Genomic DNA, 26362 nt, shown 5'->3' on the forward strand with positions numbered 1-26362 from the left:
ACATGAAAATAATTTGTAATCCCTTGGCTATTTAGATGTTTTATGTTAATTACTTTTATTCAATGTCCCAAGTGCCAAGACTCCCATTCACAACTGACGTGATTAATACAGTTTAAATGTCTAACGACATCTATCACAGATCAGAATCATTTGCCCTTTAAGGATCTAAATGGTTTTGATTAATTTTAAGGTGTTATATAATGGGGTAATCTTTCAAGTCACACAAGTAAATAGTCTAAGTAAAACAATTAAAAAATTAATGTTGTGTTGTTAATATTTAAATTTTTTCTGGTAAATTGAATGTTTCTATTGCTATGAGTTGTATCTTCATGCACGAAACACCCAGAATGTATTTATTACCCGGGGTCTCATATCAAAACATCCAAAATGGTTCTAATACTTCAAGTTTCATCTTAAAACCAGAGGCGTAAATAATGTTTATGTAATCCTGAGTTTCAGCTCCAAACACAAAACAACAAAAATGCTTCTTCTTCCAAGAGATTTATCTTCCAACACGAAACATCTAGAATTTGTTTAATGTCAGGATTTTCGTTTCCAAGCATGAAACAACAATAATGTTCTTATTGCCAGGAGTTTCATCTCCAAACACGACAATCAGCGTTTTTCTATTACCTGAAATATAATTTCCAAAACGAAACATCCAGAATGTCTGTACTTCCAAGCATTTAATATGTTTTTACTTTTTGGAGTCTAATATACAAACACAAAGGATTCAAAATGGTTATAATTCTCCGAGTTGCATCTCAAAATACAAAGCATCAAAAATATTTTAATGACTGTAATTTTATCTCAAAAGACGATACAGCCAAAATATTTCTACTGCCTTAAAGTGTCGTCTCAAAACACAAAACATCCAGAATATTTCTACTGCCCAGAGTTTCATCTCAAAACAAGAAACATCCATAATGTTTCTACTGCCTGGAGTGTCGTCTCAAAATACAAAACATCCAGAATATTTCTACTGCCCAGAGTTTCATCTCAAAACAAGAAACATCCGAAATGTTTCTACTACCCGAAGTTTCATCTCAAGAGACGAAATATTCAGAATATTTCTACTGCCCAGAGTTTCATCTCAAAACAAGAAACATCCGAAATGTTTCTACTGCCTGGAGTGTCGTCTCAAAACACGAAACATCCATAATGTTTCTACTGCCCAGAGTTTTATCTCAAAACACGAAACATCCATATTGTTTCTACTGCCTGGAGTGTCGTCTCAAAATACAAAACATCCAGAATATTTCTACTGCCCGGAGTGTCGTCTCAAAATTCAAAACATCCATAACATTTCTACTACCCGGAGTGCCGTCTCAAAACACGAAACATCCATAATGTTTCTACTGCCCAGAGTTTTATCTCAAAACACGAAACATCCATATTGTTTCTACTGCCTGGAGTGTCGTCTCAAAATACAAAACATCCAGAATATTTCTACTGCCCGGAGTGTCGTCTCAAATTCAAAACATCCATAATGTTTCTACTGCCTGGAGTGTCGTCTCAAAATACAAAACATCCAGAATATTTCTACTGCCCAGAGTTTCATCTCAAAACAAGAAACATCCGAAATGTTTCTACTGCCTGGAGTGTCGTCTCAAGAGACGAAATATTCAGAATATTTCTACTGCCCAGAGTTTCATCTCAAAACAAGAAACATCCGAAATGTTTCTACTGCCTGGAGTGTCGTCTCAAAACACGAAACATCCATAATGTTTCTACTGCCCAGAGTGTCGTCTCAAAATACAAAACATCCAGAACATTTCTACTACCCGGAGTGCCGTCTCAAAACACGAAACATCCATAATGTTTCTACTGCCCAGAGTTTTATCTCAAAACACGAAACATCCAGAATATTTCTACTGCCCAGAGTTTCATCTCCAAACAAGAAACATCCGAAATGTTTCTACTACGTAGAGTGTCGTCTCAAAATACAAAACATGCAGAACATTTCTATTGGCCAGAGTTTCATCTCAAGACAAGAAACATCCATAATGTTTCTACTGCCTGGAGTTTTATCTCAAGAGACGAAATATTCAGAATATTTCTACTACCCGGAGTTTCATCTCCTAACGCGAAACAATCGAAATGTTTCTATTACCTGGAGTTTCAGCTTCAAATATTCAACCAACAATTTGTCTTTCTTCAACCTAATGTGGCTATTAGTGACTGAGCAGGAAAGAAGCCTTGGTGTTTACAAAACAGTTTCTTTACGTAGTAATGAATACGTGTTCACAGCAAGTTGAAAATGGTCGTCCTTTGAAAAATCATTAAATTATCACGGGATAATTTATTTGAAGCTCGTTAATATTATCACAGACTTTAAACAAAGTGAACATGAAGATACAATCAGTAAAAGTTATAATGTCCTCAGAAACAGTAATTTTACATAAAAATTATGAAAAGTATTTGGAGAACCACTAAGCACATCCTATACACTAGATAACAGCAAAACAAAAAACTAGCAATTTTGAAAAACAAAGAAAATTACGTCTTCGTAAAAAAAAATAACATTAACAAAATAAAAATTAATGTAGATTAAATCAATAAGTCTTGATGTATCCTTTAAAGTAATCTATGTGACGCAGTAAAATAGATAAAGAGAACAAAACTTGGTATCTCCTTTAAACTAATCAATGTGACACAATAGAATAGATAAAGAAAACAAAACTTGGCATCTTCTTTAAACTAATCCCTATGACAGTAAAATAGGTAAAGAAAACAAAAATTTGATATATATTTTAAACTAATCCGTATGACACAGTAAAATAAATAAAGAAAACAAAACTTGGTATCTTCTTTAAACTAATCCCTATGACAGTAAAATAGATAAGGAAATCAAAACTTGGTGTCTTCTTTAAACTAATCCCTATGACAGTAAAATAGATAAGGAAATCAAAACTTGGTGTCTCCTTCAAAATAATATACGTGACAAAACAGATGACGTAAAACAAAACTTGAAATATTCTTCGGACGTATATATGTACAGCAAGACAAAAGGTTCGGACGTATATATGTACAGCAAGACAAAAGGTTCGGACGTATATAGGTTTGGACGTATATATGTACAGCAAGACAAAAGGTTCGGACGTATATATGTACAGCAAGACAAAAGGTTCGGACGTATATATGTACAGCAAGACAAAATCTCAAGAGAAACTTTTGTCATAATTTCGATTTTGAAAAATCTTCAGCGTGTTAGATGTGTATATGTGCATGTACTTTCTTGAATTGCAAACAAACATATATTTGCACATATCATGTGAATAAAACCATACACAAAAGCTATCCTAAGTCTTACTACTCGCGTCACCTTTTTTTTTTATCTTGGAAAACTTTCCATAAAGGTGTTTATTTTGTTATTTGTTTTTCATGTTTTCTACGCAACGGTTCCAAGCTGCAGGTAAAAAACAACAACAAAACTTTACATCTCTATAAAACCGTTTGTGAGTTTTTCTTCTAAATTATCTTCAGTGTTTATGTTTGTGTAAATTTCTATTTTTCTGCCAGTGAAACTTTTTCGATTCTTTTATTTTTTTTCATGTCCTAATATGAATTGCACGCGATTGCATTCTCAGTGTTTCAAAACCACCCTTAGGGAAGATGCTGCCATCTGTTGACTTAAGTAAAAACTTCCCCTCATTCTTTTTTTTTTCTTTTGCTTGGCGTGGCTTAATTGTTTACATGACCAAAATCAATTCAAGGTTGAAGTTCCACTGCCACAAAAACGCGATCCGCAATTTGAGGTCCTTGAGTGCGCTGTAAGATTTACAGCTAAATCCCACTGTTCGGTCAGGCAAGAGTAACCCGAGTATTCGTTTGGTTCTAAAGCTCATAGTAGTACCATAATAATTCAAACTTTTTCTTTAAAAATACTTGTTGTCATTTATCTCGTTTAGTCTTTAACAAATCCCTTTTACAATTTGTAGATGTGAGTTAGAAATATGGGTTCGAAGAAAAAACATAAATGTTTGTGAAGATGCTTCTGCCATCTATTGTTAAATATAATAAATATTAGCTTGAACAAGGAAGAAATATCTCGTGTTGGGGAAAGTAGGAATTATGGGTTACAGTATAAAATATTTTATGTCAACTTATTTCTGCCTTTTGCGAAGTTAAAGTGGGAACCGCTAGCAAGAGAAAAACATGAACTGTTTCCTTTGGACCATTCTGGCCTGATGCTCTCATTATTAATATTTTCAAACAATGGCTTATTCATCATAAAGCGTGACGAGTGAGCAACCGACCTCCCCCTCCTCGGAGATATCGAAAAATAAAGAGTAGCAATTTTGTAGCGACTGGTTCACTCTTTATTAGTAATAAAGTATACTCCGACACAATGACGTAGATCTATGTACTGAGATCGGACGTGATGATCAGATTCTCTATGTTTATATTCGTGATACCATTATTATATGGTACCCAACTTTATCCACTGTGTGTTGTTGTACTGAGATCAGACGTGAGGATTAGATTCCATTTGTTTATATTCGTGATACCATTATTATATGGTACCCGACTTTATCCACTGTGTTTTGTTGTACTGAGATCAGACGTGAGGATTAGATTCCATTTGTTTATATTCGTGATACCATTATTATATGGTACCCGACTTTATCCATTGTGTGTTGTAATAATACGGAGGGTTTCAGTCTATGCACTGACAAAAATTTGTGCTGATTTGATTTTGTTTATCAAACATTTATAAAAGTGAGCACCCCCCCCCCCTGGAAGATCCTGGATACGTCCCTGTTCAAATATATGTATTACAAATTTCTTTTTGTCTTTCTTTCTTTGAACCATCATAAAGTGCTGAGATAGAGGTACATTCTCTTTATGTGTCTCTCCTATAAGAATGGTAATTAATCCCTTTGCAGTTCTCTCTGATTGGTACAACTGTTAATCCTGCATGTGTGTTATTTGTGTTTGTTTTTCTGAGAAAAATGGTTAATACTTCCTTCGATCCTCCTCCTCCTTCACAGCTTCCGAAGTGCATTGCTTTGTGTACTTGTTGATCTTGTTTAAATATTTCTGTAAATGTCCATCTGCACAAATGTTTTAGAAGTAGGTGTTTTTTATTTAGTCCTTTTTTTTAATCACCCGATGAGGCCCATCTAGTCCAAGCTGAGGGTTACCTGCTTCCAACGAGCACAGCCATTTTCTGTTTTGAGGATTATACTGACTGCATATGCTTCATACTGCTACTTCTCTCTATCGTCTATACCCCTTAGAAGTAGAAAAACAAATTTAACATACTTTAATTAATAGTCGAAGGATGGTTCGTTGGAAGTAGTACAATTTTCTTCTAGTAGTTATTTCTTGGTGTGAACAGTATGGTGCATCTTTATCACAAGGTTTTCAATAGCAATTGTTCCTTGGTGTGAAGAGTATGGTGCATATTTATCACAAGGTTTTCGATAGTCGTTATTTCTTGGTTTGAACAGTGTGGTGCATCTTTATCACAAGGTTTTCAATAGCAATTGTTCCTTGGTGTGAACAGTATGGTGCATCTTTATCACAAGGTTTTCAACAGCAGTTGTTCCTTGGTGTGAACAGTATGGTGCATCTTTATCACAAGGTTTTCAACAGCAGTTGTTCCTTGGTGTGAACAGTATGGTGCATCTTTATCATAAGGTTTTCAATAGCAGTTGTCCTTGGTGTGAACAGTATGGTGCATCTTTATCACAAGGTTTCCGATACTAGTTATTTCTTGGTGTGAACAGTATGGTGCATCTTTATCACAAGGTTTTCGATAGTAGTTATTCTTGGTGTGAACAGTATGGTGCATCTTTATCACAAGGTTTTCGATACTAGTTATTTCTTGGTGTGAACAGTATAGTGCATCTTTATTACAAGGTTTTCGATACTAGTTATTTCTTGGTGTGAACAGTATGGTGCATCTTTATCACAAGGTTTTCTAGAATAATGTAGTTAAATAAACTAAATAATCTATGCTAGTGACTTTCATATCATATACTAACAACACGTAATCAACATATCTGATAATATCATAGGGTGGAACACAACATTTGGAAAAACTTAGGTTAAAATTCATCATGCAAATCGAAGTTCGCCATTTCAAAACAACACATACAGATATATTTGTATATATAATTACATATATTTTTAAAACATTCAACTACTTAGAATCACGACCTCCATAATGTATGATTGATAAGATTATATAATCATTAAGATGGTGTATAAAACATTTGTTTATATTTCGTTTTGTTTTTTAAGGCTACTCGAAGGTTATCTGCACTAGCCGTCTCTAATTTTGGAGAGACAGACTAGAAGAAAGGCAGCTACTAAACTCCACTCATCTCCATCTCTTGGGCTACTCTTTACCAACGAATAGTGGAAATGACGGTGAAATTATAACACCTCACGCCCTCTAGTGACTCATCGATGAGCCTGCGTGTTTACAACACAAAAAATCAAATTTCGATACCAGTGTTGGGCAAAGCACAGATAGCCCATTGTGTAGCTTTGTGCTTAAACCGCACCAACCAACACTACTCTCACGGTTGAAAGGTCGAGCTTGGTCGGTAACGAGATCTGAACCCGCGACCCTGAGGTTGCGAGTTGAGTGCCCTAACTACCAGGCCGTAAAAAACAAAAGAAACATTACAACCCGAAAAGAGCTTGGTGTGTGTATGACACAACTTCTGTTACACACAGCTGTCACATTGTACTAAATAATTATTCAGTCGTTTCCATTTTCTCTCCTTGAGGGCGCTTCTGTTATATCAATCTCTACCGTACTTTGAAAGACACATTATTTTACTTTCCTAGTGATGTAAAGTATTTAACGATTCATGCTTTTGTGTGTAAGGATACATCTTCAAATCTTTAGCTTCTGATTTTACCATTCTCTTACCATCTCCGAAGCAAAGTGTCAGACAGTATTTTTGTTTGTGTTTTTTACATGAAGAGATATCGAAAATCCAGATCAATCATTGAATTAACGGTTTTCTTTATTCTGAAACATTTGATACGTATTTGTTCATTCTGTATTTTTAATTTTTTTAGTATATTTTATTAAAAACATTTATTTAAATCCTTATATATTAAATTTAAAACTACCCTGTTGTAAAGTTTTTAAAAGAAAAACAATGGTTAATGATAGATAACAAATGTTTAAGAAATGAGACGTACAGTAAATTATTGATAAAATGTTTTACTGTATTTTAAAATTGGGAACAGTTTCATTTTTAAATATTGATTGTGTACCATTGAACATTGGTTTTCATTTTAACATCTGTATTATTTATAATCGTTATGTATATGTGTGTGTGTTCAGTTAATTATCAGAACGTAGTATACAATAATGTTATTGAATAAATGTTTTTATAATGCTAAATAAAAGTGTTCGTCGTTCAGAAAATAGTAACAATATCGCTTGGGTTAAGAATTCATACTCTACAAAATGAATCGTTTCTAGTAACTGTTTATACCTTAACATGTTTATATGATTATGACATTTATAGTCTGTTTAAAATTAATTATTGGGTTTGTTGATAACTAGATACTTGGAATTCATGTTAAAATGTTTTAAGTAATTTTGCATTTTGTAATTATTTATATATATTGTGGACAGATGGCAGTATGTGTATTAAAAATTTCAGTTCATTTTGTTTGTTGTTAAGCTACACAATAGTCTATCTGTGCTCCACTCACCGCAGGTACCACATACCAGTTTCTAGCGTTATAAGCCCTCAGACTTACCGCTGAACCATCAAGGGGAGGGGTGCTACAACTCGGATTTATACATGCAGTGTATTTATTTGTGTTTAAATTTAATGGCAGAACTACTAATGTTATATGCCGCAGTCCCTATATTTGAATTACTGATCAGAAAGAATGCAGCCAGTCAGAAGCACCCTACCACCCACCACCTACATTAAGGAATTAAGTGTCATTCTTTTAAGCACTAAAGTGTGTGTGGGTGTGGGTGTTTTGTTGTTGTTGTGTTTTGTTGCTGTTGTTGTTGTTTTTATATGTCTTGTTGTTGTTGTTGTTTGTGTTTTTTTGTGTTTTGTTGTGTTTTTGTTGTTGTTTGTGTGTGTGTGTGTGTTTTGTTGTTGTTGGGCTATCTGTGCTCTGCCCACCACGGGTATCGAAACCCGGTTTGTAGCATTTAGTGTATTAATCTTATTTCTCTCTTTACTGTCGTGAGTTAGGAACTGGTGACATTTGCTAATTAATCACTTTTCGGAAAACTACGTGATTTGATACAACTTTTGTTATAGTATATGATGGGTAAATTCGTTCTTTAACGTCATTATTGTTGCGTATCGTAATTCATGTAATGCCATTACGAACAACGCCATCTCGAAACGAACGTTAGTATGAACGTGCGCGGGAGAATATTTTAAGTTACGTGTATATTTTTCCTTTTAATGGAGCTATATTTCTTTGCTTACATGACGATATATTTGTTCCCAATCAATGATGAGCTAACGTTTGTCGACGCGTTGTGACTTATAAACGCGTCTGTCTTTAAGTCCATATAATGATTTTACGTGATTGATGCCGACGTATAAGCTTACTGCTAGTATTTGTTTCAAACTTGAAACACTCGTTCTTGAATGGTAAAAAATGGAATGCTGACATTTCTGAAATGGGACAGTTCGGGCGCATTTTTATTTTTTTTAACATAATTAACCCTCAAATTATCAACTTTTTTATTCTTGTTACTGTGGTTGAAAAACATTTTTAACTGTCACAACATTCAGTATGAAAAACTGATTCAAACGACTGACTAAAACCACTCGTTTTCTATCTAAAATAAATATGAAAAATTCCAGCATTAATTAATGGAATTAATTGCATTATTAATGGTTTTTTTGTGTTTTGTTTTTTTAAAAGCCATGTGTGTCTTATGTTATTACGGGAGATTTGGTGCCTAAATTATTTAGAAAAATGTGTTTGAAAATGTAATGGGATCCATCAGTAATCCTAGGGTTAAATTGGTGGAATTCAAAAGCTTTGAAATGATGTAAAAATCAGATCACACTTGAAGTTTTTTTTTTTGTGTGAACTTCTTGCAACAAATTAAACACTGCAAAAGAAAAGCAGTTACTTTGACGGAATAAATTTCCAAGAAAGTTTTTTATTTGTTAGATTTTTTTTCTGCCAAACATATAGTCGTTAGTTAATGATCATCAACGAAATAATGACGAGAAAATGTTTTTATTCAGTCGGTTTTAAAAAACGCTTTTACTAAAAACTGATGTAGGCCTGATGCTCCTTTTTTCTAGTCTTTTTAAAAAGAATTTTGAACAAAACATAAGAACGTGCTGCAGTTTCTTAGACAGACAAAGAGAGAATTTTATAAGGATATAAAAAATATTCGATATTATTCCAAAACCCACGTTTCATGAGAGGAGGTACATATAAAAATGCAACACATGGACTGAGCGGCCAAATTAGAGACCCCAAGGTTCGAACATAATCATTCATAATTTAAAACTGCTAACCAAAAGATGGGGGAACCAGTCAGCAGTACCCACCGTCTACATGACTACTTGTAGCTGAACAGCAGGTTTAATTGCCACTTTTAAAACGTGCCCACAGCTGAAAGTTCGAGGTTTATTCACTAGCACATCTAGGTCTTGAACCTAGACATACTAGTTACAATGGCTCGCTCAGCTTGATTTATGTTAGAAAAAACAGCTGGGATGTCTTTCTAAGATTCTTAGCTAACGCATGGTATTTAGTGACAGTTAGGGAACATATTCTATTATTGATGTAACTAGTGCTCTCATAAGAGTGTCTAAACATTACGAAACGCGTTGTTAATAATGGCTTGAAGTCTCTTGTTAAAGCACGGTATGCGTGAGAACCATTCAAATGTATTACTAATCAGAAAAGTAGATCTTACGTTCTGGGTTTTGTTTTATTAACCAGTCATCAAGTTCTCTTTAAAACTTTGGTAAGAGCCAATAAAATGTATCATTAATATTCATTTCAGAAGAATTGATTAACTTCTGTAACTCAATAAAACGAACGACTGTCACTAAAAGATTCGTTAGTTGTCCTCCAGCGTTTGTTTTGTTTATTGTTTAAAACGTTAATATTAAAGGAGACGTCCAGATAATTTTCGTGTTAAATCTTTACGATTTCGTATTGGCTGATATAGTTATATTTTCTTAAACGAGGGTTAAAAAGCTCACGCTCATTTGCTTATCCTGTTATTAGACCAGAAACTTTAATATCCCTGTATCGTATCCCGTTTATTCTATAGTTGATAGTTAACGGTTCTTTCAAGTCGCTAAAAATGCAGTATTCACTCTCCTATCTGTTTAAATATTGGTCTCTCTGATTAAAGGCTAAAACCACAAGTTTCACTTCAGAAATATAACGTGACATATTGGTAATTATTATCTAGAAATAATTGTTTATATCGTGTCTTCCAGGTATTTAACACTGTGCACCGTATCATATCTATTGAGAATACTGGTGGTAGGTTTATCTTGTTGTTAATTTTCCAGGTATTTAACACTGTGCACCGTATCATATCTACTAAGAATACTGGTGGTAGGTTTATCTTGCTGTTAATTTCCCAGGTATTTAACACTGTGCACCGTATCATATCTACTAAGAATACTGGTGGTAGGTTTATCTTGCTGTTAATTTTCCAGGTATTTAACACCCTGTGTTTTATCATGTCTACTGAGAATAGTGGTGGTAGGTTTATCTTGCTGTTAATTTTCCAGGTATTTTACACTGTGCACCGTATCATATCTACTGAGAATACTGGTGATAGGTTTATCTTGTTGTTAATTTTCCAGGTATTTAACACTGTGCACCGTATCATATCTACTGAGAATACTGGTGGTAGGTTTATCTTGTTGTTAATTTTCCAGGTATTTAACACCCTGTGCTTTATCATGTCTACTGAGAATACTGGTAAGACATTTGTTTGTTTGTTTTGTTGTTAACCACAAATCTACATGATGGGCAATCTGTTCTGTGCCAATGGCTGAGATCGAACCCCAAATGTTAAGGTTATAAGCTGTTAAGCTTACCACTAAAGTATCTGGGGGCATTGGTGAGAAAATTTTCAACACAATAACTAAGATCTAAAGCTGAAAATATGTGCCTCAAAAAAGTTAAAAAAGAAAAGACCATAAAGCATTTACTAGAAAAGATAGTGCTTCACCAATTTATATACTCCACTAACCGTGGATTATTATTCCAATGTTAATAGCATGCCTAATGGTACAGAGACCATACGCAACGCTTATCTTGTCATGGTATATATTGTTGTATATACCAATATTTTGTAAAGTCTTTCAGTCATCTCAGTGGGGAATCCTTAATGATATATTACTCTGCGAGATTAGTCAGTCGTCCCTTTTTTTTCTTTTCAATTTTTTAAGAAGTGGTTTTATGTTTGATGTGAGTACATTCTAGTGAAACGAATGGGCGGTATTACGCGAAATCGAACACTGTATCTACAAAGCTGAATGAAATGAGTCTGCGCATATCGCGAAGTGGTACCTAAGCCTAACGTGATTGATTATGTGTCACAAGAAAACATACTATCGTTCACTTACTTCATCAAAGGCACACAAAAGAAAACTCGCATAAAGATGGCATACATTCCATATAAGGTTATATAACTTTTTGTTTCTTTAACTTGAAACAATGTGAGAAAGTTTGTAATAAAATGTTTGTAAAGTATTCCTCGTGTGCATGCATACATACATACAAGCATACCTCTTTAAAGCATACATGTTTTCTGTAAACATATATATGTCTAAACCTAACAGGAACATTTCAAAAACAAGCGTTAAAATTTCTTTTTTTTTCCAAGCATTAAACTTCTTAGCTTAGCTGGTTATTTTCTTTTTCACAAGATCTGCCTAAAACGTTTTCCACATTTCAAATATTATTTTACACACACACACAAGGAAAATATATGAACTACTTTGTTGTTCTATTTCTATTACGTTTGACTTAAGGTGAAGAATATTCAATACTCTTAAAGAATAAAACAAAGCGTGAAAATCAAGACGAATTTTCATTTATAAGTTCCTATAACAACTCGCTGGGTTAAAAAAGAGTACAGTTTTAATAATAAATAGGTATATACATTCATATTACGTTAGCCCCCCAGTGGCACAGCGGTATGTCTGCGGAGTTACAACGGTAGAATCCGGGTATCGATACCCGTGATGGGCAGAGCACAGATAGCCCATTGTGTAGCTTTATGCTTAACTACAAAACAAACATATTACGTTAAAACAACATGTGCTTTTTTTTATATGTGTATTTATTATCCTTTCGAGTTTTTGTTGCAGCTGTGTAAATTCTTGCACAAGATGTAGGCGTATGTTTTAAAACCACACCAGTATTTATGTGCAAATTGAAAATATGTTTCTGCTACATATATTTTTACCAAGTATGTTGTTTTTTTTCTGTGTTCGTAGAAAATATGGTTCTGCTCTATATCTGTACAAAGTTGGTTTCTGCTCTATATCTGTACAAAGTTGGTTTCTGCTCTATATCTGTACAAAGTTGGTTTCTGCTCTATATCTGTACAAAGTTGGTTTCTGCTCTATATCTGTACAAAGTTGGTTTCTGCTCTATATCTGTACAAAGTTGGTTTCTGCTCTATATCTGTACAAAGTTGGTTTCTGCTCTATATCTGTACAAAGTTGGTTTCTGCTCTATATTTTTACAATATAATTTCTGCTATAGATTTTTATGAAATATATTTCTCCTTTATATTTTTACATTTTTCGCTCTGTCTATATAACTCTTGCTTTTGAAGCAAGTAAAAGAATGTGGTGTTTTTACTTCGTGTTCAAGTGCTATATTTTCATACTTATATATTCCTAGATAACTCGGAATGTCAGAAACTAACACATATGAAGCAAGTAAAAGAATGTGGTGTTTTTACTTCGTGTTCAAGTGCTGTATTTTCATACTTATATATTCCTAGATAACTCGGAATGTCAGAAACTAACACATAAAAGGTGCCACTTCCGAGCCTAATTAATTGTCAGATTTGGTATTAACCTTAACAATTATGAAACAGTCTTAATAAAAGTCCTTCAGAACCGTATGTCTTTCTTTTGCACGGTTGAATCACCTTATAAATTATGCTGTGTTTTCTTAATATCATGGGCGTCACTAGGGTGGGTCGTCAGGTGCGAAAGATCTTCCCCCACCATTATGAACCCCAACTGCAATTTGATAGTGATGAAAATTAAATCTAGTGCCGCAAAAATTAGCTTTATAATTTCATATTCACTACCTCTTTCATCTGATGATCTGTTTCTTCGATCTGACACGAACCTTGCTATGAACCGTATGCTCTACTGCTACTTTCTTAAGGCTTACATAGGCCTACATGTTTTATTGATTTCAGAAACGAGCCCCCCCCCCCCAAAAAAAAAAAATCCTGGCGACGCCCATGAATACTGCTATGAAACTTGTAAATTCACTGGTTTCATGTCAGTAATTTTAATGGCATGATTTATTTAGGTCTAAACTCACTGTGGTAAGAAGGCCGAACCAGTTAAGTTGTTTATTATTGACCAAATTTTAATTTATTCAAATAGGGTTTTGTTTGTTGGTTGTTGTATATTAACAGCGCTGATTTGCTCTGCTATTATACAAATCTGTTATTTATTGTCAAATTCCATGTGTTGAACTAAGAGAAGTGTTATATCAGTCCTGGCTGAATTTCTGCCCGTTTTACCTCTGTTTAGAATGTCACGCGCTCTTAAAAGAAACAAATTGATTCATAATCAAATACTTTGATTATGACTCAGTATCTTTTCTCGCAATACATGGCCAGATTATTGAGTGTTTAATTACGAATCAGTTTGTTCTCTTGTGATACACGGCCAGATTATTGACACTCAATAATCTGGCCGTGTATCACAAGAGAACAAACTGATTCGTAATCAAACACTCAATAATCTGACCGAGTATTAAAAGAAAAGACCCTAGTGGCACAGCGGTATGTCTGCGGACTTACAGCGCTAGAATCCGGGTTTCGATACTCGTGGTGGGCAGAGCACAGATAGCCGATTGTGTAGCTTTGTGCTTAATTACAAACAAACAAACAATTAAAAGAAAACAAATTGATTCATAACTCAGTAATCTAGCCGTGTATAACAAGAGAACAAATTGATTCATAATTAAATACTCAACAGTCTGGCTGTGTTTTACAAGAAATCAAACTGAGTAATAATTAAACATTCAATAGTATGGTCGTGTCTTATAGTTAAAAATTTAATAATTTGGCTGTGTATTGCAACAGAACAAGTTGACTCATAATTAAACACTAAATAATCTGACCATGTATTACAAGAAAACAAACTGTAATTGAATTACACATTAACATGTTACTCTAGTTAAAATTATGAACATCTACGTTTGAATTAGTATTTTCAGATTACCAACTTGAAGTTGCTATACATTATCATTAGGAATTAAAAATAAAAATAAAAACATTTATAATTCGTTGGAATCCTTGTTGCCAGATGAAATTGCTTCAAACTTAAAACTGGTATTGATCGGGCTGGTTGGTTTTGTGTTTCTGTTGGTCCTATGTGATACTTTCTGCTTATATTAATTCTATATAGTATGTTGTGTTTGTACTAGTTTTATGTTTTTGTTATTTATACAAATAATTAAAAAAAGTTTGCAAAAAATTTGGTATGATGTGGGGATGGCAATGCCAAAAAGTACAGTAACAAAGTTGAATGAATACACAAAACCACACAAAAATCACTATATAAGTAGCCAAATCTTTCCAAAAATAGCTTTTATTTGAAACAAAATATTAAATTCCCGTCAGTTTCATGAGTTCAGGTTTGAATAAAAGCATTTAAACTGGATAGTTCTATACAGTCTTACAGTGGCAAATAAACATAAGCTTGTAGGTTTGACTCAGTACCTACCGGCTACTTATGTAGGGATTTTTGTGTGGTATGGTGTATTCATCCCTACCTAGTTTCTGTATTTTTTGGCATTGTCATCTCTACATAATACTTACTTTTTGCTAAAACATTATTACTTGTTTTCCCCCTTTTCTTAAACAATGTCGTTGAAGTAGGTTGATAAGTGAACATTTGTTTTATTTTGATAATTCAATGGTAATATATATATATATTGTTAATATCATATCCGTTTTGTCAGTTTCTCTATTTTTGGATTACATTGGGGGCCAGTGAAGCTGAAATGTTTCCTCTAGAACGGTTGAAGTACCCAGAAGTGCTGGAGTGACGTTAAATAGATATTTACAGAACCCACGCCTTCTAACTTCACCCTAACTCAATGCATGAGCATACAATCAACTTCACCACATGCTAGGGTGACGTCAATTAACAGGGAAGACATCATACAGATCCCAATCCATGAAGTATAATACCACGCATACACACACACGGTTATCAGGCTTGGTCCCACTGCAACTTTGAAGAAAAGCAGACCGACGTAACTTAAAAAATAAAAATGTAGAACTACCATACGTTATTGTTGAGCTGCTCTTAGCATGATTGAAATGCTCAACAATTACTTTTCGCGGTGGGCGGTATAAGTAGCTCAGAACTTTGGCTCTGAGTGGAACCAAGAGTGCAACACAATTAACTTTTTTAAAGTCCATGAAATAATTTAAACTTATAGATTAACTTAAACTTTTCCCGTCACTGGGGACAGGTAGTTTTGCTTGTATGCTTATAAACTGAACTCACTGCTAAGTAATAGTTTTTATTTTTGTTATTTTCTCACAAAAATACGTGTGGTGGAAGAACAGCATAATATTACTGTTATACAAGCTGTGAAACACTTGGTAATGGCAATTAGGTGCTCAAATAAGGCTAAAACTCAACTTTAGCAGTTATTTGTAAGAATCATAGAGTAACAGATTGAATGCGGCAGCCATTATTTTCACGGTCCATCCCTCCATACTAAGCACTACTGTGTTTAGTGACATAGTACTTTATGGTCATATTAATGTAATATAATACTTTGTGCTTATATTGATTATATATAGTAGTACTTAGTGCTTATATTTATTATATATAGTAGTACTTAGTGTTTATGTTTATTATATATAGTAATACTTAGTGCTTATATTTATTATATATAATACTTTGTGCTTATATTAATTAGATTTGTTTATTTGTAGTTAAGCACAAAGCTACATAAAGGAATATCCGTGCTCTGCTCACCACGGGTATCAAATCCGGTTTCTAGCGCTGTGCCACTGGGGGGGGGGGGGCGCATTAATTATATGTAGTACTTTGCGCTTATATTAATTTTATGTAATACTTTGTGCTCATATCAATTTTATGTAATACTTTGTGCTCATATCAATTTTATGTAATACTTTGTGCTAAAGTTACTACTTCGTGTTTATGGTAAGTCTAAATAGTAAGTATTCTGTGGTTATTTTATAAAAGTAACACAAACTTCTCTCAGTTTCTGTATCAAATTACAAATTTTACGAATAAGCTGTAATGCTGTCGTATGTTGAAAAGAAGAAGAAATATAAACGTATAGGTTCACTTAGTTAATAAGTCATTAACCGGGCTTCATAAGTAGAGATGTAAATGAAGCTCCATTGTTTCTTGGTAGTGAAACTGTCCAGAACTTGAGTTCTATTAGAGTGAGAAGAAATGAGTCTTGGACAACAGCTTTCCTACAGAAGAGATATAACTTAATGTTCGTATTGGGAACACTTGATTTCCCATCATTAATCTTGTTCTGTGTATTTCGCAGAGATAATAATGTATGTGAAAAAAAAATGTACTAGACATCTTCGAATTACAAAAATTCACACATGTCTTCCTTAAATGAGTCAATTGTAAACTATTCTCAATAACAATATAAGGATAATTATGTTCAGTAATACTTTATCCTTTGTTGTGCAAACTATGTAGATGATAAGTAGGAAAGAAGTAAATATCCTTTCACTGGAGAAAATTGATATCGAAAGTAACCGTTATATATATATATCACAGATGACTAATATCCACAATAATACTGTAACTAGAGTGGAGAAGGAGTAGGATAGGAAGGACATAAAAACTAATATTCATAATATAATATTCTTTACCTAAGAGAACTGATATCAACAATACTACAGTTGATGTTTCTGTAAAAAAAGAAGTAGGAGAAGAAAAATGTCCTTCAACTGGAGAGGAGTCATATCAACAATATTACTGTTTTTATTCCTTTAAAGGAGTAGGAGAGAAAGAGATGTCATTCAACTGGAGAGGAGTCATATCAGCAATATTACTGTTTTTATTCCTATAAAGGAGTAGGAGAGAAAGAAATGTCATTCAACTGGAGAGGAGTCATATCAGCAATATTACTGTTTTTATTCCTATAAAGGAGTAGGAGAGAAAGAAATGTCATTCAACTGGAGAGGAGTCGTATCAACAATTATACTATGGTTTATTTTCGTAAAAAAGTTTGAGTATGAAACTTCGTTTCACTTGATAGAACTGATAAACAATATTATTGTTGTTTATCTATGTATGTTTGTTTGTTTGTTTATTTTGAATTTATGCACAAAGCTACACAAGGGACTGTCTGTGCTCTGCTCACCACGGGTATAGAAACCCGGTTTCTATTTATCTATGTAAAGCAGTAATCGAGTTATTTGTTAGTTGTTTCGTTGTTAAGCATAAAGCTACATAATGGGCTACCTGTGCTCTGCCCGCTGATATCGAAACCCGATTTTAACGCTATAAGCCATCAGACTTACTGCTGACCCATCTGGTGGCAGAAAGAGTATGAGAAGAAATAATGTCCTTCTACCGCAGAGAAGTCATATCAACAATATTATTTCTAAAAAAGGAGTAGGAGAATAAGAAATATCCATACACTAGAGGGCAAAAGGACCATCCAGAAACAGACCTGAAATAAGTCGTACCCTAGCTATGGTAAGCAAAATGCAAAGTCTTGTAACAGGTGAGAATCCATAAAGGTAAGTGACAAAAGCCAAATACGTGTTACAGGCAGTAGTATTGAACCTAATCAAGAAAGATCTCCGTCTGGAAATGTTATACAAGCCGCTTGCTTCCACAACATATCTGTTCTACCGTCCACACCTCAAGCAGCTGGAGAATAAACGGGTGTTAATACTAATCCATACGAAGACATGCTAGTCAAACCATCTGACACAGCACCGATGGATTTCTTTGCGATCGGGTTGTTCAAACCGGGGGCTGGGAAACTGTCGTCTTCGTACACTATATGTATTGTGGAAAACATGAATGGAAAAGTGGTGCGCTTTATACATGTTAGCTTTCTACCGAACGTAGCAGCATGGACTGTACGACGTCCGGAACAGTTTTGAAATGAAGACTCAGTAATTCAATTATGTAATAATTGACATTTGAAGAGTTGTCAAAAATGTACAATAACAATTAATAATAAGCAGTCTTAACTATTGGTAACAGGCAATCTTAAATCATATGTTGGGTACCCCAATATTAGCGGTGTTTTCGGCCCTTAGCCAAAGATAACCTGAAGAGATTGGTCCTGTTGAGCAATATTATCAAGCACTGAAGCAGAAATGTCATAGGTAACGCTTCTTAACATGTCTATCATATATGGATAGTTTATTTATTACTGTTTAAGAAATTTAATGTTTAAATATGAAATATAATTAATACTATACATAATTGAAATATATACTGAATTAGTTAAATTTTAAATTTGATAGTCGATTCAGGGCTTTAAGAATATATCAACATTCATGCCTATTTTTATCTGTGAGAAATTATATTTTACTCTGCGCGCTACACCCAACCAATATGTGTTATCTGTCATTTGTAAATTACACTGAAAGATTGCGATTCATGAATTCGATATTAATTTCGTACCTGATATGCGCTCTAAGCAAATTAGGAATCTTTAAAGTATTCTATAATGCATCGTTACCTTCAGAACAATACAAGTTTATATATTTTTGTACTATCCAGATATAAATCATTCGCTCTCTCTTTTATATTTGGCTGATTTCAGATAAATCTAATTTGACTTTAAACAGATTCTGCTAAAACAAGAAAAAAAACAACAACATTAAACTAGGGATTAATATCATCTTCTTAATTAACCAACTGTAGATTACAATTTGCTATTCATAATGCACAAGCGTATAACGGTGTAAGTCAACGGTTCTTTAACCGCATATTTTAGCTATATATTTCACTCTTCCCTTTACCCTTACTCCCCCCGGTGGCTCAACGTCAAGCTTGAGAGCTTATAAGGTTAAAATGTGGGGATCGATTGCTACGGTGGACAGAGCACAGATAACCACTATGCTGCTGTTTAACAACAAGCAAAGCTCTTCCGTTTACTTCAATTCACGTTATTTTCTAAATCATAATTAGCATTTCTTTCACGTATAATAATGAGTTCCCACATACAAGAAATTTCTGAACTTAATTAATTTTCTGGAACCAATTTATTTATATTATTATTATCATTTTGTGTGTTTCATCATTTTTACCTCCCATTTAATTTTTGCTTATTCATTACTTTTGTTTTTTTATTCCATGTTGTCCTCCAGTAAGTTTACGAACTTACAACGCTAGCATCCGAGGTTTGATCCTCCACAATGAACACAACTGATAGCCTAATTTGGTGTTGCGATAAAAAAGCAAACATTTTATGCTTGATTATTCAATACTCTACCTTTCATTTCAAGTTCGATTTATTAGCAATTTTAATTGTTTTATTTGAATGTTTAGCGGTTTTACTTTTCGTTTGAAGTCAGATGATTCATTACTCACATCAGTCATTTCATGTTCCTCCAGTTCTAGGATTATTTGATTTTTAAATTTCTCCTGATCCTCCTGTATAAAGCACTGTATTAACTTCTTCAGCAGTCTTCATCGCTCTTTACAATGAACTCCCTATCCTCTTGTCAATAATAATGTTTCACTGTTTAATATATGATGCTGCTTTATTAGTCTTATAATGAACTCCCTATTTTCTTGTAAATAATAATGTTTCACACTAATAAAGCAGCATCATATATTAAACATTTATAATGAACACCCTATCCTCTTGTAAATAATAATGTTTCACACTAATAAAGCAGCATCATATATTAAACATTTATAATGAACACCCTATCCTCTTGTAAATAATAATGTTTCACACTAATAAAGCAGCATCATATATTAAACATTTAAATCAATATCTAATCATGTTTGTTTCTCCACTTCCGCTCTCACACACTTCCTGACGCTATACTTCTTGATAGATTGTTTCCTACGTACAGCAGGTTCATTCAGTTTTTATTCAACAGAATTATATGAACCACCAAAGTTCAATACGTTAACCCTAAACTTAAAAAAAAAACATGATGTGTTTTAATTAAAGTTGTAAATATAAACACACACACGCATATATATATAAACCAAGCAAATTTCTTTACTTGCAACTTAGCCCTAATTGTTTCCATCATTTTTGTGACTAAAGACTGTAAAAAACCTGATATTAACATATAGTGTTTCGATTCAAGAGTGATTAGTTATTTAATTTCTAAAACTTTCTAGACAAACTGACTTGTACAAACATTCAGAACCTACCGACCGTGAATGCCTGTATAATTACAGGTTATTTATGGTTTCCGCCTGTAACAGTATGAGGTAATATCAAAGTTGTTCACGTTCCTATAAACAAACGTTTCGTATAACTTATCGCCTGAAAAGAATTCAATGAACTCCGTCCTTAAAGAAAGTTTTCTATAGTGCCATCTATTTCTCTTAATGAGATAGATAGATAGTTGGATGGATAAATAGATATAAGGATCGATGGGTGGATAGACAGAAAGATATTTATAAATTTTCTGTTACTATCAAAGTCATTCATTTTTTACAAGTTGTCCAGAATAGAAATACGATATTAACTTTGACTGTGAATTATTTATCTCTGGATAAAACACTAGCACTAAAATACTTCAACACTAATCTAAAAGTGATAACCATGTTTGTTATTTCAAATCACAAAAGGATAAAATGTAAAGTTACAATTAGCAAGTGGACCTATATATAATCTCACATGTAATTTCAAAATATGTCTTAACAAAGAAACAGATAGATAGATAACATTCTTTTATAAACGCGGGTGAGTGCATTTTTGGTCTGGGCTGTGTTTTGCTTCGTATAGGCTTCTGAACTGTATAATTTATGTGAGTTTCTAAAATCCATAATACCTGTTCATATAACTGTACACACACTCATCTAGGCGTAACTTGCGTCAGGTATGTACGGTCGACGCCCCTCCAGATAGCTTTATTTAACAAAGAAATTCTACATCTGTTGTCAGTGTATCAGATAAGCTGAAGATTTCGGTGGTGTTTACACGCGGAAATTCTCGGTGAATGTAAACAAAAACATCAAGGAGTCTACTTTTTGTTTTCTTTGACTGACGAATAATCTGAATGGTTAATTATACTTTACGTACGCTCCCTAGTATCAGAGAAACATCAAATATTGATTTATTTTATAAATAATTAACTAGAGCCACACCTACAGGTACATATGCGCCTTTAGTGGATGGTTGAATATCAGATCACTATGTATATATATTTATACAGACTGACGATACAGACTATGGCATTATTATACATGGTGGCCCAATAGTGACTCAGGAACATGTATTGGAGAAATGTACTTCCTAAAAGCAGTCTGTAACCAGATAACACATAGTGGACAGATATATAAACAAGAAGAGAATGGATGAGTTCAAAGAGGTTTGTTTCTTCTTTTGAATCGCTCTTGTCACTACAATTCCTGCATTGACTGATCAAAACTTGCTGCTCTTTTATCCAGAGACTGGCTTGCACTGACTGATCAAAATATACTGCTGTTTCGGCCAGAGACTGGCTTGCACTGACTGATCAAAATATACTGCTCTTTTATCCAGAGATTGGCTTGCACTAACTGATCATGCTCTGTTTCGTCCAGAGATTGGCTTGCACTACTGATCATGCTCTGTTTCGTCCAGAGACTGGCTTGCACTGACTGATCAAAATATACTGCTGTTTTATCCAGAAATTGGCTTGCACTGACTGATTAAAACATGTTCTGTTTCGTTCAGAGACTGGCTTGCACTGATTGAGCAAAATATACTGCTGTTTTGTCCAGAGATTGGCTTGCACTGACTGATTAACACATGCTCAGAGACTGGCTTGCACTGATTGATCAAAACCTATTACTGTTTAGTCAAGAGATTGGTTTGATCTGACTATTCAAAACCTGCTACTGTTTTGTCCAAAGATTGGTTTGAACTGACTGATCAAAACCTACTGCTGTTTAGTCCAGAGATTGGTTTGAACTGACCGATCAAAACCTGCTACTGTTTAGTCCAGAGATTGGTTTGATCTGACTGATCAAAACCTACTGCTGTTTAGTCCAGAGATTGGTTTGAACTGACTGATCAAAACCTGCTGCTGTTCAGTCCAGAGATTGGTTTGAACTGACTGATCAAAACCTGCTGCTGTTCATTCCAGAGATTGATTTGAACTGACGACCCAATATGATGTCGTCAAGTCTCCTGGACAAATTAACGAAGACAAGCGTTTTAAAAACATTCTCTGACTAATATCTATACATTACTTTCCAGAAACTTGGAGGGGGGACTACCTTTAGTAAATGACAATGCAATAAGCAAAGAGGAAGGCTTTTAGAACAACGTCTTAAATAGGCAAGATCCTAACACTAGAAGATAACAGTAATGTGTTGATTATTCTTCCTTGATAATGATGACGCCATCAACTGGCGACCGTTGGGTGTAATAAGTCTTTTATACGTTCTCGGTTTTAGCCGTGAGTATGTTTTATACTTCATAATATGCGTAATTTACAGCAACAAAAAATGAAGTCATTCACAGACGTTTTACGTTGGGTATAAAAGAGAAAACAAGTTAGCTACGTATAACAATTAGCATTTATATTTTGTATCTATGGCTACCCGATTGTTTGTTTGTTTGTAGCTAAACACAAAGCTACACAATGAGCTATCTGTGATGTGCCAACCAGAGGTTTCGAAACTCTTTTTTTTTAGTTTTTTGTTTTAGTATTATATGCCTTCAAACTTACTGAGCCATTAGGGGGTATGGCTATCTGACGCTGTCCTTAATTTTGAGCTACTAACCAGAGGGAAGATAGCCAATCAGCAGCAACCTACCATCCGCTAGCCACACAAAAGTTTTACTGTTACTCTTTTAATACACTCATAAGTTAATTCGGGGGATATCAATACCAACAAGAACAGAAGGGTCTGTCACGAAGAAGAACGTTAAGCATTTTACGTTTGGAATAAGTCAAAGAGATAGCGTTACTTGGACCTTAAGAGGAATGTTGATAAAGGAAGTACGACCACAATTGTAATCCAAGAGATAGCGTTACTTGGACCTTAAGAGGAATGTTGATATAGGAAGTACGACCACAATTGTAATCAAAGAGATAGCGTTACTTGGACCTTAAGAGGAATGTTGATATAGGAAGTACGACCACAATTGTAATCAAAGAGATAGCGTTACTTGGACCTTAAGAGGAATGTTGATAAAGGAAGTACGACCACAATTGTAATCCAAGAGATAGCGTTACTTGGACCTTAAGAGGAATGTTGATATAGAAAGTACGACCACAATTGTAATCCAAGAGATAGCGTTATTTAGACCTTGATAGTAATGTTGATATAGGAAGTACGACCACAACTGTAATCAAAGATATAACGTTATTTAGACCTTAATAGGAATGTTGATATAGGAAGTACGACCACAATTGTAATCAAAGAGATAACGTTACTTAGACCTTAATAGGAATGTTGATATAGGAAGTAAGACCACAATTGTAAGTTAAAGAGACAGCGTTACTTAGACCTTAATAGGAATGTTGATATAGGAGGTACGACCACAATTGTAATCAAAGAGATAACGTTACTTAGACCTTAATAGGGATGTTGATATAGGAAGTACGACCACAATTGCAATCAAAAAGATAGCGTTATTTAGACCTTAATAGGAATGTTGATATAGGAAGTACAACCACAATTGTTATCTGAGAAAAATTCAAAACTTTCTACTTTCTTGTTCCAGACAAAAGGTATCGTCTAATAATCAAAAAATATATGGAGTTAAATTTGTATTCAGGACCTACATTAGTGTTTAGTTCATCATATATCATGTACTTTTAACAAACTGATGTTCAGTCTTAAATTGAGCTAGGCATGGCCTAGTAATTAGCATGCTCGGACTGTGAATCCGAGCTAGGTATGGCCTAGTAATTAGCATGCTCGAACTGTGAATCCGAGGTAGGTATGGCCTAGTAATTAGCATGCTCGGGCTGTAAATCCGAGGTAGGTATGGCCTAGTAATTAGCATGCTCGGGCTGTAAATCCGAGGTAGGCATGGCCTAGTAATTAGCATGCTCGAACTGTGAATCCGAGGTAGGCATGGCCTAGTAATTAGCATGCTCGAACTGTGAATCCGAGGTAGGCATGGCCTAGTAATTAGCATGCTCGAACTGTGAATCCGAGGTAGGCATGGCCTAGTAGTTAGCATGCTCGGACTGTAAATCCGAGGTAGGCATGGACCTAGTAGTTAGCATGCTCGGACTGTAAATCCGAGGTAGGCATGGCCTAGTAATTAGCATGCTCGGGCTGTAAATCCGAGGTAGGCATGGCCTAGTAGTTAGCATGCTCGGACTGTAAATCCGAGGTAGGCATGGCCTAGTAGTTAGCATGCTCGGACTATGAATCCGAGGGCTCACAATTCGCTGTCCATTGCCGCAGAAAATGCGCGCCACACTTTGGGGCATTGGATACGCTACAAGAGCGAAGGTCGGTTTTTTCTAGTGGTCAGATAAGATTAGCTCCAGAGTTGTAGTGAGTGCTGTTGACTAGCTGCTTTTCCTCTAGTTTATCAGGTCATAGTTAGAGATGGCTATGCGCAGATAGTCATTTGTATAGTTTTTGCGAACATTCTGAAACAAATACAGCTCTAAGTTACTCAATAACTTGCTTACAAATGATAATTTATGTTTTCAAATAAAAAAATAAGTACAAATTCTGAATGGTTAGAGGAAAACCAAATTTTCACAAGATTTCTACAGAGTATCATCTTGGCTGTGGTTAGAATCTTTCGATTATAACACTGCTCGGCTGATTTTTAAACCAATGACTGCACGCGATACAAATTGCATCTGAAGCAGAATGTTGTGCAGATATGTTAGAATAACCTGACTATTTTGCTTTTATTGAGTTGTGATACTGCATAATGCGTTTCTATAATTGTAATAAATATGCGTATGTTTTATACCAAGCGAAAACAGAAATTTGGAAAGATATTCCAACAAAGTGAACAATATATGAAGGAGTCAAAGTTTATAAGTAGGCTTATTATAAGTATTTCTTAACCGGTTTCCTGAAGTAGGTGTCACTTTCCGAGAAGATATGGGTCTGTTATATCTCGGGTCTTCCTGTGTACTTGAGATCATCATCCTGGTAACTGATTTCACGAAGTAGATGTCAATCCCCGGAAAGATATGAGCCTGGTTTATCTGCGTGTCATCCTGTGTACTTAACTTGAGATTATTACTCCAATAACCGGTTTCGTGACGTACTTGTCACTCCCCAGGAAGATATGGATCTGCTTTATTAACGGGTCTTCCTGAGGATTAAACTTGAGGTTATCATTCCAACTTACATCTGACATGAACAGTTTGAACAATCCGTCGCAAACTGATGAGAGTGGGGAGTTGAATAAAGGTGCTACAAACCCAAAATATATAAAGTATTTACATTATAACTTTATATATGTGTGCTTAAAAATCAAACTATAAACAGACAGGTGATATTATACCATTTGCAGAGTCCTAAAAAGGATATAATATCAGAAAGATAACTGTGGTGATAGTAACATGAACGAGTTGAGGATATCTCGTATCAAAAATTCTCTTTCAATGCAGGTAACATAGCTAACCTACGACGACCTGCTTTTAAAACCTCAGTTTTAAGTGCAGAATTGGGCGTTTTAAGTGTGGTGGTTTGAACAGTTCTCTCATTTGTAAGGTCAACATTATTGTTCAAAAGATTTGTTTACGAAGTTATGGATAAGAATCAATGCCGATAATACATAAAAAATAGTAAAATAGAAATATTAGGAAAAATTTTTATCATGTGATCGAGTTCAAATAAATATGAATCTAATAGGCTGAACTATGTTGTATGTAATAATACCAACATAAATCTAGTAAGCTGAACTATGTTGTATGTAATAATACCAACATAAATCTAGTAAGCTGAACTATGTTGTATGTAATAATACCAACATGAATCTAGTAAGCTGAACTATG

This window comes from Limulus polyphemus, unplaced genomic scaffold, assembly GCF_000517525.1.
Source record: "Limulus polyphemus unplaced genomic scaffold, Limulus_polyphemus-2.1.2 Scaffold622, whole genome shotgun sequence".
In the NCBI taxonomy this organism is placed as follows: Eukaryota; Metazoa; Arthropoda; class Merostomata; order Xiphosura; family Limulidae; genus Limulus; species Limulus polyphemus.